The sequence below is a fragment of the Hemitrygon akajei genome, chromosome 6 (genome assembly GCF_048418815.1).
Source record: "Hemitrygon akajei chromosome 6, sHemAka1.3, whole genome shotgun sequence".
In the NCBI taxonomy this organism is placed as follows: domain Eukaryota; kingdom Metazoa; phylum Chordata; class Chondrichthyes; order Myliobatiformes; family Dasyatidae; genus Hemitrygon; species Hemitrygon akajei.
In genome coordinates, this window is record NC_133129.1 from 170,800,071 (window position 1) to 170,808,792 (window position 8,722).

Sequence of the window (8,722 nt, forward strand, 5' to 3'; positions counted from 1 at the left end):
GGGGGATGTTTAATTTTTTACTGAGAGTGGTAGTCTCTCTACTGGCCACTCTGCCACTGGCATTTAAGGCAGCAGTGAAGGTCCTCCATCTCTGGTGGTGGTCAGGGCTTCCTTCATCATGTCACGTCAGTAGCTTGGTTTTCTCTACTGTCAGTCATGCATGTTCTGATGGGCATTCGGGAATGCCATCACACATTGCTGTTTCCGGAACAATTTTGTTTTACCAGTCAGGGTTGTTAACCCTGAGCTAAACCCCAGAGACAGGTGGACTGGTGGACCACACTTAGTCTGGCCTCTACCCTTTGACCTGTTTGGCATGGGTGGCCCTACCAAGAGCCAAAGCATAAAGCCCTGATTCCAGCTGACATAGCTCTCTGGGTCATTGAGGCATGCAAGCCTCCAAACTACAACATGGTTGTGGTCCTCTTGGAGGGAGAGTGGGTAGGAGCCTGGAGTCTAATAGGTATTTAAACAGGCACGTGACCATATAGAGAATGATAGAATATGGATCATGTGCAGGCAGAAGGGATTAGTTTAATTTAACGTTGTAATCAGCACAGATATTTAGGACAACAGGACCTGTTCCAGTGCTGTGCTGTTCTAAAGTTGATGTTCTATGGTCTATTCCCATTATGGAAACGTGTGTGTTATTTGATAACACAGCAAAAGAGCCCTGTGCTCCTTGGAAAGTTAATTTTAATGCAAGAAGTAATAATATTTCCAACAGAAATAAGAAAAATTAATAATAATGATACACTGGCCTAGAGATATTAAAACTCATCGTTGTATCAGAAATAATACTTCATATAGTGCAAACTGTTCTCAGTTCTGTTACATCTTATTCTGTCAATGTGGTTCTACAACTGTTGGAGCCCGTGATTTACATTTTGGTGGCATGTTTTCGGGTTGATTCAGCAATTTGGCACTTTGCTGCCTCTGGGGCTGTTCCATGAGGCACATGGCCACGTGAAGCCTGGAGCCCATGATCAACTCCATTTCTTGCCAATCTCACTGGTTAAAGTGCCAAGGAAGATTGAAATCATCGAGGCGAGTGCAGAAGGCGAGCGAGCGGGCAGGTGTTCAATGTCATCTACCAGCCTCTGGCTCACTGCTCCCTAACGAAGTTCCCTGCGTTCGAATGTTCTCTCTCGCTCCCTGCTGGAGGATTCTTGGTCTTGGGCAAAGTTTAATAAACACAGTTTGTGGGTGAGACTCTGCAGCTCACGTTATGATGTATTTTTTTGGTTTCTGGTTGTTCCTCTTTATTTTGTTGCTATTTTAGGTGGTTTTGAATTGGGGCAGCTCTGTAGAAATGAACACTGAGCTGAACTGAATATGCCTGTGGACTCTTGCAATTTTGTGTTTTATATTTGGCATTTTTCACTTGTGTTTTCGTTGCCCTTTTGCAATGTGTGTTTTTTTGCATTTTTCTTTGAACAGGTTCCATAGTTTTCTTTGTTTCATGGCTGTCTGTCGGGAAAACAAATCTCAGGGTTGTATACTGCACACGTACGTTGATAATAAATGTACTCTGAATCATTGAACTCAAGCTATTGTGAGATAACCCCATTGTCTTCTCTGAGAGTCACTGGGGTTAAAGTGTCATTTAAACACTGATGTCCAACAGAAACCATTTCATGTACTTTATAAATTTTTATGAATGTATAAACCTTTAAGGTCATTCTTGATTTTTTATTTGAATTGATCTTATCACTTGTCCTTTAAATAATTACATGATATAATATGTTGCAATTACTTCCTTAATTTTGCCATTTTTTCTTTCAATATTTTGTCAAGTATTAAACTATTTAATGTTCATTATTTTGTTTACCTATTTTTTGTTTTGTTTCCCTCTCTTCCCAATTGGCTCTTTAAAAATTCATAATGGCTTCCTTCCAAAGAAGTCACTTATTATCATTCCCACTGAATGGCACCATCATTGCTGCTCTTCAGCCCTGTGTAACAATTCCACAATTTATCCACTCGTAGTTTGATTCTGATTCAGGGTTTCAGCCTTCTACTACCACTTCTAAACACCAACATTGCCACCATCCAACATCAGCCCCTTCTGCCCCATCCCAGCCTCCATTTCAGTTCTTCCCTTTGAATGAAATTGTGTACCAAGACCTGCTTTATCCCCCAGGGGAAAATAAATATTATCTCCAAAAAAAAAGAATTGGAGGTCGTGTCCTAGCCAACCTACAGTAATATTACAAACATCACAATGCTGTTTATCAGAACTGTCTACTGATCAGTGAAAGCTTTTATGATATTATTACAAGAATGGATTCCAGGAGTGTTTCATTAGCTGGGTAGCACTTCTGCATGAAAAGAAATTAATGTGTTAAATAAGTGATAGTTTCTTTGCTTTAATTTTGATTTAAATTTAATTATTTTTAGTTTCAATATTTCTCAAAAGGAAGAAACTCTTAGCACCTTCAGAAGGCAATGCCTCAAGAAGAAGAAGCCTCTTCTCATTGCTACCATCAAGGATGAATACAAACACTCAACATTTCAGGAACAGCTTCTTTAACCCCATTGTCAGATGTCTGAATGAATAATGAACCCATGAACAATAACTCATTTTGTTTTGCTCTTTTTACACTTCTTATTAATTTTTATATAGACATTAGTACCCAAAACACTTGATTGCTGTGGTTGTAAGTGCCACTGGGTGACAGATATTTAGACAGACTACCATGCTCTTCTTGGGCAGCTGGGTACCACACACTGCCGGAACGAGAGGTTGAAGATATCCATGAACACACCAGCCAGTTGGTCAGCACAGGTCTTCAGTACTCGGCCAGGTACTCCGTCTAGACTGGATGCTTTCCTTGGATTTACTCTTTTGAAGTCAACCCGCACATCATCTTCAGATACTGAGGACCAAATGATTATTGGGAGACCTTGGGGTCCGCGATGGTTCCTTCCTGTTCTGATGATTAAAGTTATAACATAGACTTTCAACATTGAGAAGCAATCGGCAGCTTCCATTTGTTAGAAGCTGTTCAAACTATGAGTTCAGGCACGAGTGCAAACCCAAACACTGTAGCCCACAAAACTTGAGACGTAGTTTATTTAAGAATGTTCCTTACCTGGAGATTTGAACTGAATGATGTTCAGGAGACTAAAGGTATTTTAGCATTCTCTCTCAATGGTGGACACTGCTTAAATCAGAACATTAAGAACTGTCAAACTGTAGTCAAATTAACAGGGACATTGATTTATATTTCTTGTGGTATATGGGATTTCTCCATGAGCACCATGTATGGAGACAAAGAATTAGACCAATCCTGCTGCGGTCTTTGTTAATATCTATGCCAAAGTGCCCTCTAGTGGTTCATTAAAAAGCACAACTGTAACTTGGGAAAGAGCTCAAACGAGAGAGAATCTGCAGGTGCTGGAGATCCAAGCAACACACACAAAATGCTCAGTCCTGCCAAAGGGTCTCGGCCTGGAACGTTGACTGTACTTTTTTCCATAGATGCTGCCTGGCCTGCTGAGTTCCTCAAGGATTTTATGTGTGGATCATGTAAGGCCTGTGCATTGTGCACTTTTCAGAATCAGGCTTCTTATTGTCTTCAGTCATGGAATTTACTGTTTTGTGGCAGCGGTACAATGCGAGGCAAAAAAATACTGTAAGTTACAATTTTAAAAAAGTTGTGCAGAGGAGGAATAGCGAGGTAATGTTCAGAAGGAAAGTAGGGAAGAAGCTGACAGGTCTCAGCCCAAAATGTCAACTGTTTACTCTTTTCCATAGATGCTGCCTGGCCTGCTCAGTTCCTCCAGCATTTTGAGTATATTGCCTAAAGCACTGAGTGTGGGTCTTCAGATGTCTGAAGCTCCTCTCTGGTGGTATTAATGAAAAGAGGGCATGCCCCAGATGGTGAGGGTCCTTTACGATGGGTGCAGTCTTCTTGAGGCACTGCATTGTGAAGATGTCCTCGATGGTTTGGAGGGTTGTGCCCCTGATGGAGCTCGCTGAGTTTGCATCTCTTCTGATTCTGTGCATTGGAGCCCCTCTACCAGGCAGCGATGCAACCAGTCACAGTGTTCTTCACAATACATCTGTAAGAATTTGATGGTGTACCAATTCCCTCAAACGCCCAATGAAGTCTTGGTGCTGGAGTGCCTTCTTCATGATTGCATTTTAACCTGATAACTTCAGCCCTGCTCTGGGACAAAGCACACAGAACAAAAACACTGTGAAACATCCAAGAGGGTGATACAGAACTAGTAATATTTGAATATGGTAGGATTGAAGGTATGTAATTCAGAATTTGTAAACAACTCCTTAGATAGTGGATACACAGAATGCTGGAGAAACTCAGCAGCATCTATGGAAAAGACATAACAGTCGACATTTCGAGCCAAGATTTTACGTGTGTTGCTTTGGATTTCCAGCGTATTCAGATTTTCTCAAGTTTGTGAAACTTCTTAGACATGTTTTCTTTCCTACATCATGTAACAAGCTTAGAAACATGAAATACTGCAGTGTCTGAGCTCAATATCCAGACATTGCAATGGTAGGCTAGCATAGAGCTCATGGAGTAGCCAAGAATCAGATCATCCCTGTCCTTACTTGTGAATAACTTTGGCCCGCGCGCTAATTCCTAGCCTCGTTAACATTTATCAAGCTGATATCCATGTCCTTATCAAACAGAATATAGAAAGGCTGTTCAGCAGATCCAACAGCGTCACCACCTTCTCATCACTCAACCGAGCAAGACTGTGACAAGCACAGCGAACTGTACAGAAATTTGATCAGAGTCAGTCTCACTAAGAATGCAACTTCACATTGTACTTAACTTCTAATCTTACATTCCACTGACTTCAGAAATACAGATTTTTAGTGCGCTCAAATACCCAGACAATTTTTTCACACAACGTAAACAAAAGCCCTTGGTGTAGGAGCAGTTTCCTCCTACTATGTAAAACAACATAACAGCCTATCACCACATACCAGGCACAAAATGGTGGAGGAACTCGTTGGGTCAGCCAGCATCAATGGAGGGAAAGAAAACAGTGGAAGTTTTGTGTTGAGACTCTTCATCCTGATAAAGGGTCCCTGCTTGAAATGTCCACTTTTTTTTTTTAGCCTTCATAGATGCTGCCTGACCTGCTGAGTTCTTCTAGCATTTCGTGTGTGTTGCTCAGGATTTCCAGCATCTGCAGTATTTCTTGAGGTAAAAAGGCTTAATGATACCAGCACACTAAGCTTCATCTGAATAAAGTGTTAATGGTAAGGTGATGGGACTTGCCTGGTAGAAGATCTATGCAACTGGAATAAGGAAAGCTGAGCCAGCGTGATTTGGAAAGAAAAAATGATGGACAAACTAAGCAGGTTAGACAACATCTGAAGAATAGAAGCTTGATAACAGTGTTCAGAAGAGGGAAATTAGTTGAGTTGTGAGAGAGTGCCTGCCTGTAAGTTTTGGGCAGGCTGTGTGTTTAGTAAAGATGCAATCCTGTCGGCTCGTCCTCACAACTTCTCGCCCACAGATTTTCACAGGGCCTCTGCAATAATTTGCCTTTATTTTTCTTTAGTAATAGAGGTTATTATGAGATGCTTTCCTCCCATAGCCCTTTGATAATCTATTATTACTATCCTGTTTCCTGACATGAAGACCAATCAGCTGTTTTCTCTTTTCCGTTATAAATTCTGCGGTCTTATCTTCTCAGGGACAAGCAGTTAGTTTAACTAATCCCTGCCATCTTTGTGCTCTATTTTCTCCTATTCATCATCATTTTTTAAAAAAATCATCCTTTGCTGGTTTCTAAAACTTTCTAAATTCTGTAACTTCCCACTAATATTTGTAACATTGGCGGAAGGAGTGATTCAAATTTTTCTGTTTATATTTCAGGTTTCCAGCATCTGCATTGTTTGAGAGCAAAGAAAATAGAAAATAGAACAGTACAGTAGGGGCTCTCCAGCCCACAAAGTTGCCTTGACCTTTAACTGACTCAAAGATCAATCTACCCTTTCCTTCCTACATAGCCCTCCATTTCCCTTCATCCAAGTAGAATTTGATGATTTCTTAAATGCCTCTAATGCAGAGGTTCCCAACCCATTAAGCAATACTATTAAGCAAGGTGTTTATGGACCCCATGTTGGGAACCCCTGCCCTACTGTATCTGCCTCCACCACTATCCCTAGCACTCTCTGTGGGGGAGAAATACTCTCTTACCATTATACCATCACTTTAAACTATTAGTCATTTCCACTCTGGGAATATGTCCCCTCTATCTATGCTTCTTGTATTTTGTACATCTCTATCAAGTCACTTCATCCTCCTTCGCTCAAAAAAGAAAAGTCCAAGCTTGCTCAACCTGTCCGCACAAGACATGCTCTCTAATCCAGGCAGCATCCTGGTAAATCTCCTCTGCACCCTCTCAGAAAAAATCTTCTCAAGGTCAGTGTCTTGAGTGTCAAAGGAAATAAATGCAGCTCTTTCAAGAAGCACAGAAGATAAGCCACAATTCTAGACCTAGAGGTTCTGTTGGTCAGCGTAGCCATTTGTTTTGGGCAGTATGAGAAAATCCTAACCAAAACTTGATCCATGTAAACATAGCACGCATATATAAATTTGATCATGTCTCCAACCATCTCATAGAGGACTCTAGCCTGAGGCAGTGACAGCAATGGGCATAGAATGAAGGATAGACAGACAGACATACTTTATTGATCCCGAGGGAAATTGGGTTTCGTTACAGCCGCATCAACCAAGAATAGTGAAGAAATATAGCAATATAAAACCATAAATAATTAAATAATAATAAGTTAATCATGCCAAGTGGAAATAAGTCCAGGACCAGCCTATTGACTCAGGGTGAATGACACTCCGAGGGAGGAGTTGTAAAGTTTGATGGCCACAGGTAGGAATGACTTCCTAGGATGCTCCGTGTTACATCTCAGTGGGATGAGTCTCTGGCTGAATGTACTCCTGTGCCTAACCAGTACATTATGGAGTGGATGGGAGACATTGTCCAAGATGGCATGCAACTTGGACAGCATCCTCTTTTCAGACACCACCGTCAGAGAGTCCTGTTCCACCCCCACAACATCACTGGCCTTGCAAATGAGTTTGTTGATTCTGTTGGTGTCTGCTACCCTCAGCCTGTTGCCCCAGTACACAACAGCAAACATGATAGCACTGGCCACCACAGACTCGTAGGACATCCTCAGCATCGTCCGGCAGATGTTAAAGGACCTCAGTCTCCTCAGGAAATAGAGACGGCTCTGATCCTTCTTGTAGACAGCCTCAGTGTTCTTTGACCAGTCCAGTTTATTGTCCATTCGTATCCCCAGGTATTTGTAATCCTCCACCATGTCTTTTAATCACAAGACTCACTAATGTTGGAGCTTCACCAGACAGACATACTTTATTGATCCCGAGGGAAATTGGCATTGAAGTTGCTAAATTTCCTCTGATCATTTTTGAATGAGCTGGTTATATCCAAGCTGCTGGCACAGAGTCCAAGGCAGTTGCTAATCTGAAGCTGTTGTTTTGCCTGGAGCATCACCGCCACAGCATGCTACACGCGGGATGACCATGGTGAGAAAGAGAAAGCAGCTCGCCTCTTTGTGGGCTGTGAATTTGCGAAGAGGGTGTGGAGAAAGGTCACGGTTCATCCTGAGCAGCTGCGTAACCAAGGACTCTCTGATCTACAGGCTGTTCCCGGGGGGGCACATACAGAGACGAACATCAAGTGCTGCTGACAGATCACCAACTCGTTGAAGGACCCCTTTCCTCGGCCTGCCAAAACTTGTTGGGTGTGCCAGCACATAGCTGTCTGTAGAGGAATGCTGGTCCAGGTACATTCCAGGCTGTAGGAGTACGCACTGAGGGATGCACCGAAGCCACTGCAAGGGATCGGTGGGGAAGGAGCACGGCGTAAGGATTTTCTTCTACTGGAGAGAGAGAGAGAGAGGGGCCATGGGAAGGAAGACCCTCAGTTATTGTAGTAGTATACCACTCCAGGGAGCACATGAGTAGCAGTGGTGTTATTGATGTGTAGGAATGTAATAGAACTGCACTGAATGCATTGACTGAATGTATAGAATGAAAAGGTATTGTCCAGTTTATTTTTATAAGCATGTTCCTATTCTGAATAAAGTTTATTTTGTTAAAAGAAATCAGAAGCAAACACACCTACTCCCAGCCAATATCTTCATGTTCCCTCAGATGTCCACCATACACCCCCCCCCAACTCATCTACAGTATCTCCAACTTTCCATTTCCACCACACATTTCTCCTCTGCCTTTCCCAGCTCCTTTCTGCTTCTCATCAACCCAACAGCAACCTATTCTTCTCCAGCACCCGCCCCCCCCAACATCACTCCCAATCTTTGCTCTAGTTGACTCTCACAACCTGAAAATCATCTTCACCACTCTCATTTCTCCAACTCCCAGCCAATTTTCACAATTACAGCATGAACAGAAACAGAGACAGGACCAGTGCCACTCACCACCATCTCAAACAGAGAACCACCCAGCCGTACAAACTGGGGTCTGTCTATCAGGTTGCCAGTAATCCAGGAGATAGTGATTTGTCTACACCCACCCTTTGCAGCTTCTCACTCAGAAGAAGTGGCTGGATTGTATTGAAGGTACTAGAGAAATCCCCCAAAAAATGTGATTCTTACAATGCCACTGGCATTATCCAGGTGGGAGTGAGCTCTCTGCGACAGGTAGATGATGGCATCATCCACTTCCACATG